Here is a 20327-nt window from a genome sequence, read left to right as displayed (position 1 = left end):
GTTAATCATTAGCACGCGTAAGGAATAGCAAATGCGGTTAATTGCCATACGATCCGCGTACGCGTTAGCTAACGATTGATCACAATAGAATTGTGGGAATCGTCAGAGGGTTCTTTATACTTTCAGACTGCGGTTAGACCTGTGCGCCGCCAGCATCGATCATCATTTTCTCGCGAAGGTGTCACAGCAATAAAGCTTCCTTGCTGCCGCGTGAATTTCTTCCGAACCAATTAATAAAAAGGGGGACTATTCTATCAATAATAAAATAAGTCGATAGGCTCAACTAGAGAAATTTATCTCGAATACAATCAATCAGTCAGATAATCTACAAAATGACTAAAATTTGGTTTGGGTTTGAATATAAAAAGTAATAAAAAATCTCTCATTTTCCATCTAGCTGCAATCTGCATACACTCGCGAGGTAGCCGATCGTAAAAGTACATCTCTTACAATCCGATTAAAGAATGGTCAAATTGGGGGTTTATACTTGATGTTAAAATTTCCTTAAACAAACTATGATATAAAATGTGAACGGTTCTGATAACTATTAACATTTTAAGTATTTTAACTAATTTTAACACAACTGTGGAAATTCGGCATGTATGGACTAATGTAGGCAACAACGAACTAGCAAGAACGAAATCTTTTATCATAGTTTGTCGGTGAGGGCTGCTTTCAAGATTATGTTTTGTTCAGTATTTATCTCTTTTAATCGTATATTATTATCATTTGAGGTCAAATTTTGCAACCACTGCGTTTCACGATTTTTATTTTTAAGGAAACGATTCTGATGAGCCGATAAATACATAAATCGGCTTACCCAACAAACTCGTTAAGTATTAGCTGCCCATTAGTCGGATAAATCGACTAGCCTAATATTTACGTGAATTTTTCAATTTTGGTGATATACGAACAATGTGACGCCGCTGCCAACATGAAAATGATCCATGGCTTTGGACCAATGATATTCTAAACGGCGCAAAGATCTAACTATGTGAAAACGTACATCGTCTGCGAGCTTCAAGTCGATGCAAAAGTACAAAGCTAACACAGGGATAGTATGTCTGAAATTCAGATTTTTTGGACAAGGTAGAAAGAAAATATTCACCGGTCTTAAAATGGACCTTCTTTGATTTTAATGTAATGTAAACAATTATACTTTTATTAGGGCTCTGAATCATTGGGCGAATTAAACTTCAAGTGCCAGTTTGAAAATTAAAAAAAATCACCTGGTAATAAGAACTGCAGGTGCTACCCAGCAAGTCGAATAAAACATCTACCAGAAGTTATTCGATAATTATTTAACTGACACTTTTTATTTTATTTTGCGTTTAATTCGGAAAATGAGACAGACCATAAATGTTCAGTTGAACAAAATCATGTTTCATTGTGTTTACAAATTTCAAATAGGTATCTGATACTGCTGCCAAAATTGTTTGTTCTATTTTTAAATTCTGTTAATATTTTGGGAAGAAAAAGGAGTTTTCTCTAATATGTTTAATGTAGAAATAACATTTTTGCCAACCCATACGTTTATGGACAAATTTAATGTTATTGGTTTATTGTAATTGACTAATATTATCAAAACGAAAACTTTCCTACATTTCAATTAAACGGCGAACTAGAAAGTGTCCTGTAACACCCCTGCCGTTGATGCATGAGTGTCTTATTCGATTTACTCTCCTGTTGTACAGAGTAGCCTACTTACGTTAATTCTACAGTGTGATCCCAGACATGAGTATTGCGTGCGAGGAACTAAGTTTTCAGGTTATGTACCGTGAAATGGATCACTTTTGTACGATTTTATTTTAATATAAAAATACAGTAATGCCAAAAAATGCGAAACAAATTTCAAAAACCAACATATTCCCCACCGTACTTATAATTATATAACTTATTGTTCCCTACCGAACAATAATCCGACAACGTTGTAGGTATCAACGCATAAAAATATTACAATATTTTTTAGCGTCTTTGCAGAAATTACACAATTATTAAATGTAATTATTTGCCCATTCGCTCTCACTACGCAACATTATTTGTATCAGAAGATACGTACTTCCATCAATAACAAAAGACTGAAAAAGTTTTAAAAGTAGGAAATAAGTGTTGATACAAATAAGTGTGTGCAGTTGAGGAAAAGAGGAGGAAATATTTGTACAGCAAATAACTGCCTGTAAGTATTTGATATAGCATTTGCAGGAATAGAGATGAGAGTCGGTCGCAAGAATGTGCTAACTTTATCAAATTATCCTCTCATAAATTATCTTAAAACTAGCTGACCCGGCGAACTTCGTCTCACCTAAAATTGATTAATTTACAGAAACATTTATTTTTGTATTCAAAATTCATTTGGAAGGAACAGATCCAGAATTATGTTTTCATATCCAATGAATATCCAATTCTTGTAATAAATAATGAAGGTAACATATATAACATAGCTCTAATCAGTCTATCTATTATCGAATGATGATGTCAACTTCGAGAAAAGTTTGGATTTATATACCTACTACAAAAAAAATATGAATAAAATAGATTCGATATACCACTTAGTAGTTTTATTTGTGAAATTATTGAAAAGATTGCCAATCGTGAATATAATTAATACAATTTTCCACCAAATTACGGTACTTGCACACGAGTTTGTAATTCGAAATTTAATGACATATGGTAGATTCGTGCATCAGGCAGATTCAAGAAAAATTCTCAAACATTCAGAATTATACAACAGCAAGAATTCTGATCTCAATCGTTATGTGGGCAACGCTGTCGATTATTTCATAGTTGACGTAAGATTAATCGCATTTCAAAATAAATTTCAGATAATTAAGGGCCAAATATCGCTAACCGGATTTATAACACACTTGAAATTATAAGCAATACATGAGTGTGTGTCAGGGTTCGGATTTCTCACTCACTCACGCGACAACAGATCACTCCACCATGCATTTTATCCGGATAAATTACAGTGCGATAAACTCCGGCACAAGCGATGGTGCGAAAAATGTTATCCTTCTTCCCATGTTTCGCGAAAATCAAATGCTGCTTACTTTGCCTCTCCAAGCTGATTGAAGCTGACGATGCGCCACGATAAGCAGAAGGTTCAATACAGCAGTTTTTCCCATCGCTTTCAATCAATTCATGTGGTGTGGTGGCGTAGTTTTAGTGGGCGCTCTGAACATTTTAAAATTGTTTTGGGTTCGAATCCCGTTGCGGTCCTAAATTTTGTAGATATAGCTTGTAAAATTTATCTGATCTGATCGACGAGAAGGAAAATTTGTGGATTAAAATTAAATTATCCGGCGATCCGGCGCTCACGAATTTATCACCCGCCATTCTATCCGGATAAAAAATGTTGTGTGAGAATACTTCCTCACAGGGGGACCATGAAAAATCACACTTCGCTAAATGGATTAATCGCAGGTTTTTGTTCATATGAGTGAGAATTCCGAAGCCTGGTGTGTGTTCAAATTAGTATGAAAAAAAAACTTATTTCAAATTTGTCCAGTTATTCCGCTCTATTTGATGACTTGATGGTCTGGACAAAATTTCAGCCAATCGGTAACCTTTTGGACGGTGCTAAACTCGTTGGAAGTGTAGGGTATCTGTTCCTATATCAATAACAATAAGGCAAAGTGCATATGGAATACATTAATTTCTCACCCAATAATCAAGAAACATGAGAATAATTATGCTCAGCTCACATAATTTTTAGTTGAAAACAATTTGATGACTTCTAAAATGAAATAAATATCAATAAATATCATAAATATGAAGTATTGACCTGAAAAACATAACTACCGCCATGTACCTATTTCAATGACATTCGAAAACAGTTCATCTTATGCCTGTCTTCTTCTTCTTCTTATTGGCATTACATCCCCACACTGGGACAGAGCCGCCTCGCCGCTTAGTGTTCATTAAGCACTTCCACAGTTATTAACTGCGAGGTTTCTAAGCCAGGTTACCAGTTTTGCACGATGATACTTTTATGCCCAGGGAATTCGAGACAATTTTCAATCCGAAAATTGCCTAGACCGGCACCGGGAATCGAATCCAGCCACCCTAAGCATGCTCCTGCTTTGTAGCCGCGCGTATTACCGCACGGCTAAGGGGGGACCCTTAGCATGAAAATGACCAACCACTGGCAGTGTTGGTAAAATCACTCATAAATCTCAATCAACGAGCGCTCCCGTGCGAACGAAATCGTCTGCGATTTTAAAGGAATGCATCACGCTTGAATTTTTCATGCCAAAACGCATCATTTCACTCATTTACCAAAAAAAATCATTTTGGTTTAAAAACGCATTTGAAATCAATTTGGGGGCAATTTATTGCTTATACATAAAAGAATATCTAATATTTTAAGCGACAAACGTTAATTCATTGTTTTCAACGAAGGAGAACAAAAGAAAACCTACGATGATTCAAATGGATGATTCAACTCATCCATGAGTTTTTAGGTGCTGAGTTGGGTGCGTTTCAACTCACGCTTGATTTGAATCATCCATGAGCTTTGAGATTTTGAGTTTTTACCAACACTGACCACTGGCCCATTACTAGCATCTTGGACAATAAATATCGATGATTTCAGTAACATTTGATTATATGTTAAATAGATTTAAATAACATTCGAAAAAGACTGGAAATTTAAAAAATCGGTCTGATCTATCTTCAAACCGTTGTATCTCAGAACCGGCTGCACTTAGGAAAAAATTGACGTATACCTTTTCTATTGGAAATTTAACGTACTTTCATAAAATCAAATTGATAGAAACGTAAAAATAATATTTCAATAATTTTTGAAAAACCAACTTTTTTAAAAAATATCTAACTTTTAAGTCCATCATTTCTCTGGGCCCTGTTAAACCTCTATAAAAAGCTGCATGTATCCGCAAGTAGGTTCCACCAAAGCGACCGTATGCCCAAGTCCTGGTGTTAGGTAGGACGCTAAACAGACCTGCCCTCCGACAGGAGGTTTGCGAAGGCCCAATAAGTCGCCTTTAATAACAATTATTACGAACGACATAGAAAATAATACGACTCGATACAGTGGGCAACGACCAACAACACGATTACGATTGGAAGCCTGGAACATGGAACTTCAAGTCGCTAGGCTTCGCAAGTTGCGACAGGATAATCTACGATGAATTACATCCCCGCAACTTTGACGTCGTAGCGCTGCAGGAAATCTGCTGAACAGGACAGAAAGTGTGTGGAAGAGCGGGCACTTTCTACCAAAGCTGTGGCACCACCAACGAGCTGGGAACCGGCTGCATAGTTTTGGGCAAGATGCGTCAAAGCGTGATTGGGTGGCAGCCAATCAACGCAAGGATGTGCAAGCTGAGGATAAAAGGCCGTTTCTTCAACTATAGTCAACAAACATCATCAACGTTCACTGTCCATACGAAGGGAGACCCGACGACGAGAAAGAAGCGTTCTATGCACAGCTGGAGCAGACAAACGATGGATGCCCACTACGGAACGTCAAAATCGTCATAGGCGACATTAACGCTCAGGTAGGAAGGGAGGAAATGTATATGTAGACCGGTCATCGGACCGAATAGTCTGCATACCGTATCGAACGACATCGGCCAACGATGCATAAACTTTACAACCTCCCGCGGAATGGTAGTCCATTCCGCAAGAATATCCACAAGTCCACATGGAAATCACCTAATCAAGTAATGGAAAACCAAATCGACCACATTCTAATCGACGGTAAATTCTTCTCCGACATCAAGAACGAACACACTTACCACAGTGCGAATATTGAATCCGACCACTACCTCGTTGCAGTATGCCTGCGCTCAGAACTCTCGGTGTATAACGAGCGTCGAAGTCGGACGCCGCGGCTGAACATTGGGCGGCTACAAGACGGTAGAATAGCCCAAGAATACGCGCAGCAGCTGGAAGTGGCACTCCCAACGGGAGAGCAGCTGGGCGCAGCGTCTCTTGATGGCTAGAAAGATATTCGATCCGCCATTGGAAGCACCGCAACCGCTGCACTAGGTACGGTGCCCCCGAATCAGAGAAACGACTGCTATGACGGCGAGTTTGAGCAGCTAGTTGAGGAGAAGAATGCAGCATGGACGAGATTGCTACAACACCGCACGAGGGCGAACGAGGCACGATACAAACGGGCGAGGAACCGACAAAACTCGATTTTTCGGAGAAAAAAGCACCAGCAGGAAGATCGAGACCGTGAAGAGACGAAGCAACTGTACCGCGCTAATAACGCACGAAAGTTCTATGCGAAGTTAAACCGTTCACGTAATGGCAGGGCTGGTAGCGATCGATACCGCTCAAAATAGTGACTTTAGTGACCAAAGCTGACGAAAAAAGGAACCAAATAGTGACTTTCAGCTGCAAAAAAGTGACCAAATAGTTACTTTCAGTTTCAGTTGAAAGTTCGATGATACGAAATCAAGCGTTTTTGGGTCGAAGGAGGATTTTTTTTTTCGTAATTTGTGGTGGAAAACATCTTACACTCACCACTCTTTTTTTTTAAAACGAACTCAGAAGAGAAACGAAAATCGTACACGCTAACTTTTATCTACTCAGTGCCTGAGCAAAATTGTAATCCCCTTTCTTTTAATCCCACGGAAATTTATTATTATTATTGTCGTTATTTAAGAGGCTTTCAGCCCTTAGCTGGCTTACCTCTGGCTGCATACGGAAATTTTCACGCCACTGGAAATGAGCCAAACATGGTTATCAATCATAAGACCTGTTTTTCTTTCCCGAAAATGTTTTCGCGGCGAAAATCTGCGTGAATGAGCATTCTCTTCTCGTGAGAATGACTGAAAATTATGATCACTGGATTAGCTGAACACATACTTAAGAAAGATGCAGAGAACTCTACAATTTGTCATAGGTGCCACGAGAGTTTTTGGAATGTTTAGTGCGATAGGAACAGCAGTAGGGATCATTTTGGTAAAAAACGAAACAAAAATTATGATAATTCATGTACAACGAGCTTGGGATTGAACGTTGGACCTCCTACTTATAATGAGAACCATACTCTCTGAACTTTTTAATATTTTTCCTCCAAAATAAGCAGATTCTTCGACTTGCTGTCCGTATTCCGTCCGTATTCATGAACTATGGAATTCGACACCGCATGCAATCGTCAAAATTGGAGAGACTTGATCTCTTTTCTATGCCTTCATTACATCTGTAAAATCTACAAAAAATAGCCGCTTTATATTTTCTTGAATGTTTTCGACAAATTTTTATATGGATGACTAATGAGGGATCAAGTCTCCTCATATTGGGACAACAACTCAAAATTCAAATATCCTGAAATTGTGGTGGAATGTTGGCATTTTCATCAGAAAAGATCATTTAGCATATTTATGGCTTTGTGCTGTAAAAAAATGATAGCATTTGGTCATTATTGGGAGAAGTTGTTCAAATTGTGCAGTGCATGGCCACTGAAAAACATCTTTAAGAGGGATAAAACACAGTAAATAATAGAGTCAATAGGGTTGCCAATAAAAGAAAAAATAACTCGCATAACATAACGATCATTTGTTTAGACGATCTATTATCAAAATATGCTATAATAATACCACTTTAGTTCTTGGTAAAACAGGGGAGAATCAAATCTCCCAATGAATCAATTCTCCTCACCTTCCCCTACTGTATAAAGTTTGAGTTTAAAAAAATCAAAATCGGCAGGTCTCCTGCTTGCATGACGGTATACATTGTGACGTTAAACACCTTCAATTAGCTACTGGTGAAATTCCAATAAGAGCGACGAGTTAAATGACTGGCGAAGTTTCAGAGCGATCATTTTTCCAAGATCCGTAATTCTATTTCCGCCATGAGCATCATCCGACGGATACATAAAGCTTCATTTAAAAAAATGTTAGTCAATAGTTTCAAAATAGTTGAAAATAGTGACTTTTTGCGAGAAAAAGTGGTTCAATCAAAGTTAATTGCCTATTTCCGGGGATTAAACCACCCGACTTGGACGTTAATTTACAATGTTATGGAAACTCATATGTGAATATGTACGTTATGTGGAAGATATTGATTTGAAAATGTATTGAGGTAACCACTTTCCCTTCGATGGGACTCGAACCCATGACCCTACAGTACGCTAGACTGGTGCTTTAACCAACTAAGCTACGAAGGACCTCCGTCGGCCTTCGCAACCTAGCGGCTACTGAACGAGCTCGAGATTCCCAAATTGGACGCATAGTCAAATCACTCGCAATCCATTTCTCAAGCCAATACTTCCACATGTGTATTGTACACGTCCACATTAGAGGAGCGTGAGTATTTAGAATGTCTGGCGGCTATACACACATTCTTCATCAGCAACGGTACTGATCAAGTGAGGTTGTGTAAGCTATTTGCCAGTCGGTCGTCAAGCTCAGACCCGACCGCATTGCGTAGGCAAGAGCACGCAACTCAGGTTCAGTTCAATCAAAGTTAATTGCCTATTTCCGGGGATTAAACCACCTGACTTGGACGTTAATTTACAATGTTATGGAAACTCATATGTGAATATGTACGTTATGTGGAAGATATTGATTTGAAAAATGTATTGGAGGTAACCACTTTCCCTTCGATGGGACTCGAACCCATGACCCTACAGTACGCTAGACTGGTGCGTAAAAAGTGACTTTAGTGACTTGAAGTCGAAAAAAGAGACTTTTTAGTGACTTAGCGAAAAAAAGTGACCAAGTCACTAAAAAGTTACCCACTACCAGGCCTGTAATGGCCACGTACCACAGCCCGATATGTGTAAGGACATAAACGGGAACCTTCTTCAAACGAGCGTGAGGTGATCCAAAAGTGGTGGTATCAATACGAAGAGCACCTGAATGAGGATGAGGTTCTGCCGCATGAGTGGATGGAAGGTGTCGTGTGTCCTATCTACAAAAAGGGCGATAAGCTGGATTGTAGCAACTACCGTGCAATCACATTGCTGAACGCCGCCTACAAGATACTCTCCCAAATTGTATGCTACAGACCAGGTATTCGCCGAACGTCAGGTATTGCAGAAATGCCGCGAATACAACGTGCCCACACATAATTCCCAATTATTTGGTTTCACCGACCACATGATATTATGGCACGTAACTTTCAGAGGATGGAGGTAGCCTACGTCAGACCGAAAAGCAAAGCTAAACGGATTGGATAGTCATCAACACGTCGAAGATGAAGTACATAATAGGAAAAGGCTCAAGAGAGGACAACGTAAGCCACCCACTACGAGTTTGTATTGGTGGTGACGAAATCGAAGTCAGTGGATGAAGAATGTGTACTTGCTGCGCTCACTGGTGACCTCCGATAACGATACCAGCAGAGAAATTCGGACTCCACAAGACGCTCCGATCGAATAGAGTTCGCCGCCGTACCAAACTGACAATCTAAAAAACGCACAGTGTCCTCTACGGACACGAGACCTGGACGATGCTTGTGGAGGACCAACGCGCACTTGGAGTTTTCGAAAGGAAAGTGTTGCGTACCATCTATGGTGGGGTGTAGATGGCGGACGGTACGTGGAGAAGGCGAATGAACCACGAGTTGCATCAGCTGTTGCGAGAACTATCCATCGTTCACACCGCGAAAATCGGAAGACTGCGGTGGGCCGGGCACGTAGCCAGAATGTCGGACAGTAATCTGGTGAAAATGGTTCTCGACAACGATCCGACGGGAGCAATAAGGCACAGCGGGCAAGGTGGATCGATCAGGTGGAGAACGATTTGCGGACCCTCCGCATACTGCGTGGTTGGCGAAGTGCAGCCATGGACCGAGCTAAATGGAGAAGACTTTTATGTATTGCACAGGCCCCTCCGGCCTTAGTCTGGTAATAAATAAATAAACATTCGAAATGACATCGATATGACGTTCTAAGTAGGTTGTTCAGATAGCGTTGGGTCACACGTAAATCTCAAATTGATTAATGATAATCTTGGAGAGCAAACCTTAAAATGTGTTAACTATTTGAAAACCCATAGGACTAGAATCCTTAAGAACTCAACTTTACCAAACTGATTCTCCAAAGAGGTCCTAGAATGCGGTTTTCTTTACAAATTGCTCAATAAATGGTGTGCGAAGTGCAGAGTGGAGCAGCATGAACATCTATTGTGAGTAGTGGATCGTCGGATTTGCAACCAACTGTGATTTTCCATAAAGTCTCAATTTTTATAATGTGCTCAGGCACGATCAGTGTTGTAAAATGTCATCGGCATTCATTTCCGAAATCTGCTAGGGAAGACATTGCTATTATGAATTCTGAGGCATGGGGGGGCGATATGTTATTCAAATGACATTATGTCAAATGACACTGGGCACAAACAAACAAAGAAACGAGGAATTTTAGATCGTGAAATGACAAAAGTACTATATAGCAAATGGTTGGATTAAGCAATGCTGGGAGTCACTATGGAGCAAAATTGAATGCAGCGGAGGATCCGAAAGATGAAGCGCATCTAAACACAATTCTGGATTGCCGAATTATAGTATGATCGATTTGTCAGGTCAACAGACGGTATTGAGATTCTCACGTCCGAATGTGTGAGTGGCGATAAAAGGAAAACAAACACTCCTAGATGGTGCTACTCAGCAAAGTTTGGGTAAAAATGAGTATATTTCCATATATTTTTTGACTCCTTCGCAACCATCGTGATGACTCGATCAATTTTGAGGTTATGAGCAGAAGGAAAACAAACATCTATTTACACATGCCGAATTGCACATCAGTGTGCGAACGTTAAACGTCACTCATCTCTATATCAAATATCATGTGGTTATCAATCAACAATACGATAACTAAAATATTATTAGGGTATACTATGTTTGGATCCCAAAGTTTCGCTTATTCATCATAAACTCATATAAATAAAAAACATTTTGAATTTTCTAGAGAGTGTAAATTCAGATCCGCGAGTTTCGCGACAACATTGAAACGAACCGCGATTTTCGCGACTGGAAGAGCAAATCCGCGAAATCCGCATCTGTTGTCACAACGCTGTAATTATAAATCAATAAACCTCATAACCACCAAATTTTGAAGCAATTCGACCAAATTAATTATGAAATTCCTCTCGCAATGTGCTACTGATCGTATGTGTGTATGCAGAGATAGAAAGTCGACCCCTAGTTCATGTGAATAACATCGATTCGTAAAGCATTGCATCAATATGTCATACGAATGCATCTAAAAAGCAAAACTAACCCATTTCCACGTATGCAGCACCACATATGGTGCGGAACCTCGTTCCTGTTAGGATCGCATGTCGGCAGCCAGTCGGCATGCTTGTGTTTATTTATTTAAGTTATGACATACATCCAGAAACCGCTTCTTGTTCCACCACTTGCGTACGAAACCGGCACTTTACGATCGACGGTCCCCCACCGTTCGGTTTCCTATGGGGGACAACTGCTTCCACAGCTCTATCAAATTTCTTTAACTACTATCCATTTGGTGAGTTAATAGTTAAGCCGTTGTTTCACTGCATCGTTAGTCATTCAAAACAGTTGTACGGCGTATTACCGCACGGTGTTATTCCATTCGCCATCCCATCACCGTTTCACATGTTTTAACGAATGGTGCCATAGTGCACAGTCACCACTGATCATCACGGTAAACATTCATAAGTGCTGGCGGAGATCACTCACGGTGATTCACCCTTTTGGTTGAGATCAATTTTGCAAGAATTACTTGTCACTTGTACACATACTGAGCTTGTATCAGCGAAACAAACATATCAGCTTCTTTTTGAATAATCATATCCTCCTGATCGATACCTCTTGGGTCTCACAAAAATAATAACTCACTATTCCGAAACCGCACTAATCGATAAGTACTCTTCCAACCATCGATCCATCGTCACAAACATCCGCAGGTAAACTAACTGACTCAGTCCAACAATCGCCGTGCCCGGTGCTTGGGGTCCCCTTAGCTCGGAAACTAATTCCCTTTTCGATCGTGCAGTAGTAGCATCAATAACGGCAGCAGCAAGCAATGGCAAGGAAGAAAGACAGGCTCACACGCGAGCAAACTACCGTAAGTTAAGGTGTTTTCAAGACACAAATATATAATTCGTCGAATCTACACACTGTTAAATAAGAGAAAAGGGGAGATCAGTCTTGGAGGAACACGGCAAAGCCGAACCCCTAGACTATATACATAGGCAGTCAGTGCAATGACAAATTTCATCGGAAACAAAATCGACGGCACATGCCAATAGCACGGGCAGGCAAGTGCCAAAAACTACAACCTGCTGTCGCGCGTCCCCTCCGAGACAAACGAAGACATGGAAAAGCAGTTTCAAAAATAAACCTTCCACAGTTCCAGGTTGCATTAGGTTAGGCACGGCTGAGCTGTCCACCCGCCAGTACACATGGGGTGTGTAGCGTGCCGATAAACAATGTGTTAGGCGTACGACGAACGAAGGTAGTAGGATGATCCTTTGCCACCGCAAGAAGCCGGCTGTTCTTCGATCAAGGTAGACAGAGGAAAGAATTCTAGACAGGGCAGATTAGTAAAATTGGTATATGTGGTTTTAATTTGGTTAATATTGAGAATAAATTTGGTTCAACCTATTATACATGCACCACATAGGGGAGACTGGGGAGACTTGATCCCCTTTTCTGATTCCCGATGTATCACAGCAAAAAGAAAAACATACGCGATTTCCACACAGACTCTCTAAGGAATAAAGTATTTGACTTTACTGATGTATGACAGTCCTTAAATTATTGTTGTTATTGATACACAATCGATTTTTTGAAGAGCTGTCAAAAATCGACTTTTGAAGGGGAAATTGATCCCTCTCCAAGAACTTGCTGTGATAAAATTAGAAAGGTGCCCTCAGATTTTTAAAATATTTTCCTTCAAAATACGCGGAATTTTCGAATTGCTGTGCGTATACATGAACGATTTTTGTTATTGAATTCGACAGCAAATGCAATTTTAAAATATGGGGAGACTTGATCCTCTTTCTATGATATCTACGCAATAAGTAATTTTTTCTGCCAACCCTTCATCAAATCTGTCAAATCTACATAAAATTAGAAGCCTGAGAACAGATTTATATTTTTTTGCCAAATTTTTGTATGGGAGACTAATGGGGGATCAAGTGTCCCCATATTGAGGTAATAACTTCATATTTATGGCTTTGTGCTGTGAAAAAACGAAATCATTTGGTTATTCTTATGAAAAGTTGTTCAAATTTTGCGTGGCCAAAAAAAATCTTTAGGAAAGTCAAAACATACAAATCGCCCTGCAGAATAAATTCAATCCAAAAAATAACTAACCGCCAGGGATCGGATTTCTCACTCACTCACGCGACAACAGATTACTCCACCATGCATTTTATCCGGATAAATTACAGTGCGATAAACTCCGGCACAAGCGGTGCGAAAAATTGTTATCCTTATTCCCATGTTTCGCGAAAATCAAATGCTGCTTCACGGTGTGTCTGTGACCATTATTAACGAAAAAATGTCCATCCATTCTGATCTCGCCTTCGAAAGATATAATATCCAGGCGTCTGCTATGAAAATTTCAAAATCTTTCATCTAGGGAATCGAAAGTTATAGCAGTTACAAATTTAATGATTTTTGCGTCCGATATCTCACTAATATGCAACCATATATACCGTGAATTTCCTCCTGATTACATCCAAATAAATTATCATCAAATATGCAATTTGCAACCTCAATCAACTATAACCTAAAACCTATTCTTTAAATAATAGAAAAAAATAACAAAGGATGTTAGAGATAACATTGTACAAATATCGATGGCAAAATAGACAATACAACCAAAACACAGTATTCAAATTACAGAATTATTGCACTTCAATCTCCTAATCATACCAAAGTGTGAATATTGCCTATGACAGACAAGTAACTACACTCTGTATGATGATTCTGCTTTTATTAAATATGATAATAGTTGGTAACAAAGAATATCGCGCTGAAATAATGTTGTCTTTCATGGGTACTGGGTAGTTAGTAAGACTAGTAACCAACATTTAAACAACAATGTGCATCATTTGTTGTCAGCTATACAACATCATCCAGTTCGATTCAAGCAGTGGTACGAAAACGAGTTCCATTTGAAAAAAATGGGAAAGGCTAGATCACCCGAGAAAAACCGCCTTTTCCGAGAACGGTAGACGGAAAAAGCATATATGCACCACTTTGGAACGTCTCAACAATTTAACTGATTTGCTGAAAAACAATGCATTTACTTCATAAAATATATTTGTACAATGTTATCTCTAACATCCTTTGCTATTTTTTTCTATTATTTAAAGAATAGGTTTTAGGTTATAGTTGATTGAGGTTACAAATTGCATATTTGATGATAATTTATTTGGATGTAATCAGGAGGAAATTCACAATATATCTGGTTGCATATTAGTGAGATATCACACGCAAAAATCATTAAATTTGTAACTGCTATAACTTTCGATTCCCTAGATGAAAGATTTTGAAATTTTCATAGCAGACGCCTGGATATTATATCTTTCGAAAGGCGAGTTCAGAATGGATGGACATTTTTTTTCGTTAATAATGGTCACAGACACACCGTGGCTTACTTTGCCTCTCCAAGCTGATTGAATCTTACCATGCGCCACGATAAGCAGAAGGTTCAATACAACAGTTTTTCCCATCGCTTTCAATCAATTCATGTGGTGGCGTGGTTTTAGTGCCCGCTCTGAACATTTTAAAATTGTTTTGGGTTCGAATACCGTTGCGGTCCTAAATTTTTGTAAATATGCTTGTAAAATTTATCTGATGAAGCGACGAGAAGGAAAATTTGTGGATTAAAATTAAATTATCCGGCGATCCGGCGCTCACGGATTTATCACCCGCCATTCTATCCGGATAAAAATATTGTGTGAGAATACTTCCTCACAGGGGGATCATGAAAAATCACACTTCCCGCTAAATGGATTAATCGCAGATTTTTATTCATATGAGTGAGAATTCCGAAGCCTGCTAACCACATAAAGGTCATTTGTTTAGAGGATCTATACTAAAAAATACGCTAGAACAAAACTACTTTAGTTCTCGCTAAAACAGGGGGTGATCAAGTCTCCCAGGGGATCAAGTCTACCCACCTTCCCCTATATTTTTAGAAATATTTTTATAATTATCTGAAGCATACACTCAAAAGCAATGCACAAAACGGATTTTACCAATTTTAATACTGTTACTATTTTCTTCAGAAAACAAAAACTTTTTTGGCCAAAATGAAAATTTTATATACAAGAACAAAGTGGGCCTTGTATGCGATCGGTCGGAAATTTTGACGATACGTTGTAAAAAAAAAACCGTTTGAAAAAAAGAGTTGATTTAGGATTGTGTGATATGTTTGAGGAAATCTGCGAATAGTGTTATTTTCTCGTTTAACAACCCAACATTTCAACCGGATCTGGTGAGTATGTTCCGGTATAAATTGGACAGATGGATCCTTATGCTGGATAGATCGGAGTTTATCCAAAGTTGAATGTTTTCGTAAGAGTATGTGCGAGTGCCGCGATAGAGCGATCAAAAACCAGAGGAGCCAAAGTCTTAGCCCGTCAACGATACGCGGCTCTTGAGAAGGAAGTAAAATGCTCATGTCGACGGGACAAGCGAGCGTGGGCAGACTCTCTGGCCGGCGAAGGAGAGAGAGCCGCCGCAACCGGGGACATTCGCCTCCTCTACCATATCTCACGACGCTTAAGCGGGGCGAAGATAAATGCAACGATGCCTGTGAAAGACGCGAATGATCAGATATTGACCGACCCAACTGACCAACTGAAACGCTGGTTCGAGCACTTCGAACAACTTTTTCCGATCCGATCCTAAGATCCGACGTATAACACGCCTCAATACCGATGCTCCATCACTGCTATAGATTCAAACAGCCATCCAAAGCATGAAATCGAATAACGCCCCAGGGGTCGATCGCATATCAGCCGAGATGCTCAAAGCTGACCCCATGATATCCGCTCAACTACTGCATCGTTTATTTCGTAATATCTGGGACACCGCAACTTTCCCGGTCGATTGGATGCAAGGTATCTTAGTGAAGGTGCCCAAAAAGGGTGACCTGACTGTATGCGATAACTGGCGAGGCATTATGTTGCTGTGTACCATTCTCAAAGTTCTATGCAAAATTATCCTAGCCCGGATTCAGGAGAAGATCGATGCGACTCTCCGGCGACAGCAGGCCGGATTCGGTGCCGGAAGATCCTGTGTGGACCATATTGTCACGCTCCGCATCATTCTGGAGCAGGTCAACGAAATCCAAGAGTCCCTTTACTTGGTATTCATGCACTACGAAAAAGCTTTCGACCGTCTCAATCATGAGAATATGTGGGGCGCCCTGAGACGCAAGGAGGTTCCTGAGAAAATCATCGGCCTCATCGAATCACAGTACGAGGCCTTTTCATGTAGAGTACTGTACAATGGGGTCCTGTCCGACCCTATCCGAGTCGTAGCTGGTGTGAGGCAAGGATGTATTCTATCACCGTTACTGTTCTTCATCGAAATCGACGAGATTCTGGTATATGCGATTAACCGTGAACCAAACCGCGGGCTTTTATGGCAGTCTATAACCATGGAACACCTAAACGACTTCGAATTGGCTGATGACGTTACACTCCTCGCGCAACGGCGCTCTGATATGCAGAGTAAGCTCAACGACCTTGCCGAGCGCTCCTCTTCGGCAGGTTTAGTCATCAACGTCAACAAAACCAAATCGTTGGATGTAAACACGGTGACCCTTTCCAGTTTCACAGTATCCGGGCAACCAGTGGAGAATGTTGAAAGCTTCCAATATCTTGGGAGCCAAATGGCGTCAGACGGCGGTACCAAGATCGACATAGGCACACGGATCAAGAAAGCAAGGGCTGCCTTTGCGAGTTTAAGAAATATCTGGAAAAACAGGCTGATAAGTGAACGCACCTAAATACGAATTTTCAACTCTAACGTGCTGCGAAACATGGTGTGTATCAGTGGAGAACACTCAACGGCTGCAGGCGTTCATTAATAGATGCCTGCGGTATATAATTCGGGCCTGGTGGCCTCACTACTGGATCTCAAACAACGAGCTCCATCGTCGTTGTCACCAGAGGCCGATAGTAACAGAAATTCGGGATCGGAATTGGGGCTGGGTCGGCCACACTCTACGTAGGGGCGGAAACGAAATCTGTAAACAAGCATTAGACTGGAATCCAGCGGGACATCGCAGCAGAGGCAGACCCAGAGGCTCATGGCGGCGAAGCCTCAATAAAGAAATAAAAGAAGTCGACCGAAATCTAACCTGGCAACAGGTTAAAGCGATAACCGGGCAACGCTCAGGATGGAGATCTTTCAAGTCGACTCTTTGCACCAACGGAGGTGTACAGGATCCATAAGTAAGTAAGTAAAATGTGCGAGGTCGCATAAGGTTTTGGTATTTTGGTACTGGGTGGCTTTATTTACGGCTAGTTACCACGGCCCCACCTCTTTTTGTAGTATGTAGTATATTGCTCAGTATTTTTCAGTATGGAAGCTGAGAAGCCAGTGAAAATTTGAATATATCGACATAGGTAGAGAGAATACTGAACAAAATAGTCCAGAACACATCGAGAGAGAGAGGTTATCGAGACGTAGAAAACACAAACGTAAAACACGAGACAGAGAAAACCATCGACATAGGGAGAGATATCGAGAAACTGAACATCGAAATGTAGAGAGTCAACTGTAATACATATATAAAGCTGATTTGGCTAAAATACGAACTAGGATCCAACATATAGGGTTACTACTCTTGGACTTCATCTCATAGCTCCGATATTCATCTCACGAAAAACAATGCAATGAAAAGGTATTTGATTTGTTTCTAATTTTTGTGATTTTTTTCAGCAGTGAGCACGCAAAGAAGCGACGAAATTGGTGTCGTATTCCTTTGTTTCACACCATCTGTTTATTGATTTCAAGGCAGCGTACGATTCAGTGAAACGGAATGAATTATGGCAAATTATGATTGAACATGGTTTTCCGGCGAAACTGATACGGCTGATTCGAATAACGTTGGACAGATCGAAATCAAGTGTAAGCGTTGCGGAAGAGGCTTTTGTGCCTTTTAAGAGGTAGACAGCGAGGATTGGACTCACGATCAGCAAAATGAAGTACATGGTCGCTGGCAATCAACGTGGGTTCATTAGTGGTGGTGGTAGCGAAATGGTGCTGGATGGTGATAAATTTATGTTTAAATTTTTAGTTATTTTCACAAATTTGGATCAGTTTACGCTATGGAAAGACAAAATGCGTGAACGACAACCGTTATTTTTTTAAAGCCTTATAAAATCCTTGACAGGCACTCCGAAACGATTCATAATAAACCACAGGCGTCAATAGTTATTTCATGAAAACATTGTTGCTTGTGGTATTATTTAAATACGAAATGAAAAGAATGTCTAAAATTTTCAAACATTTTTGGAGTGACAAAATCGGATAGAAAACGGGATGAAATCGGGTTGAAAACGTGATAAAATCAAGAGTAAACAATATCGGAAAGTGGCAGAATCGGGTCTACACTGTATTCTGAATCCTCGTCCATAAATACGCATTCTGGCAGAAAAAACGATTTTTTCCGGAAATGTATGATTTTTTTCGTTTGTTTGAGAAGCAATATATGTACAGTACACGAACTTTGAACAGCAACTATGGAGTACTGCTTGCATTTTTCGAACTGGAATTGCCAAAGTTTTGCCAAAAACTATTGATCTGTATCGAAAAAAAAATCTAAGATCCGATTCCAAAAACCAAAATGGTCCAAAAGATCCAAAATGGATATATACAAATGATTCAAATGTCATGCTTTATTCATTTATTTATAATAAATAACAAATTCAACGTTGGAGCATTCGTCTCTTCATGACTAAATTTCAGCATACAAACACATCCATGCTTCACTGTAGGTAGGGGCTCACCCTGTTGTTCGTCCTGTCATTAGTGATAGCCGTAAAACCAAGGGAACCGCGATGAAGACGACATGTGCGTTGCAGCGTATCCAACACCACCCGCGCGCAATCGTACGCTGTACATCGTCTACGTACCTATCACATATTGCATCCTATCTACGAACATCCGTCCGGTGTTCGTGGACGCACACACACGGTCAAGATAAAAAAAATGTTCAATCAACGACTCTTCAGTCTGTTCTGTTGACTACTTAGAAGCGGGTTATTCAAACGAGACCTGCATTGCGAACAGCTTGCTGAATGAACGGCGTCGTTTCTTCCGAACAAATAAAATACGGGTGTACGCGACCCTGAATTAGTCATTTCTTCTTTTGACTGAAACGACGACGATGACGATGATCCTTTCCAGTTGATTATTATAGAAACCAACGCGAGAATGTTTATTTCGGTATTTCTTTGGAATATGAGTCAATGTTGTGCGACCGGAGGTTGTGCTGTGTGTGATTTTGCAGGTAAAGGTTGGGGAATTTTCATGATCCTTGTTATATTTATGCCTAGCGTACAAAGAAGAGGTAGATTAATCTTCTTATCTAGTGTGGAGTGTGGGTTCGATTCCCGCCCCAGTAAGGAGAAAACTTTTCGTAAAGCGAAAAGTTCTCCACTGGTCCACTGGGTGTTGTGCGAATGTCCTGTCCGTTGTCTAATGCTAGATGTTAAGTGTTCAGTCTGTGCGACCTCTGGTCGAAGACGGTGACCCTGTCTTTTTTTATCTACATCCCAGCTTTGGAAGACATTGCCAGATATTAACCCCTTTGTTGCAATAAATTAATGCAGCTCCTAGTTGTACTGTACATACACACGAACGATTCCCAGTCAGACAAAGGATATAATAACAGGAACAAACAGAAGGTATAAGAACAACAGTTTTTCTCGCAGGAAAAACGACGCTATAAAACCAGGAACTTATTTACATTTTTGCACATGACTTGGATTCGGTTCACCAGCAGACCAGCGCAAAATGCCAGTTTCTTCCTTATCGAAGTCCTTAGCTGGTTGGTTGACCACGCTCCGAGCCGCTGCTTGCGCAGTGAAGCAATGCGTTCTCCCTGTTAAGAATTATGCATCTTTGGTTTTCACTTTCTTCCACCGCCAGTTATCGATGGACTTGTACGGGTATAATTAAGTCAGCACAGTATAATAAAATAAGGGTGGGTAGAACTTGATATACAGACGGCGAATATGTGTAGGAATCTTGCCGCAGGTTGCATATATGTATATAATGAATAAAGTGGTAAATGAGACGGAAGGATATAAAACATTAGAGAAGAAGCAAACGCATAAACGAAATAATAAAAAAAAATCCGCTATGAACAGGTGTAAATTTTTAAACGA

The 20327-nt window shown here is 40.1% G+C and overlaps 2 protein-coding genes across 4 annotated transcripts in view; one reads left to right on the top strand and one right to left on the bottom strand.

Annotated features, from left to right (window-relative positions):
- Positions 1–20327, top strand: part of LOC134227125 (uncharacterized) — a 197099-nt gene that overhangs the window by 103694 nt on the left and 73078 nt on the right. The gene's annotated exons all lie outside the window — the stretch shown is intronic.
- The window catches only part of LOC134227123 (regulator of G-protein signaling loco), a 152300-nt gene that overhangs the window by 108308 nt on the left and 23665 nt on the right, over positions 1–20327 (bottom strand). The window lies entirely within an intron of this gene.

Source organism: Armigeres subalbatus, chromosome 3, assembly GCF_024139115.2.
Source record: "Armigeres subalbatus isolate Guangzhou_Male chromosome 3, GZ_Asu_2, whole genome shotgun sequence".
Taxonomy (NCBI): Eukaryota; Metazoa; Arthropoda; class Insecta; order Diptera; family Culicidae; genus Armigeres; species Armigeres subalbatus.
The sequence above is the reverse complement of the archived record's forward strand: the minus strand, read 5'-3'. Positions and strand labels throughout refer to the sequence as shown.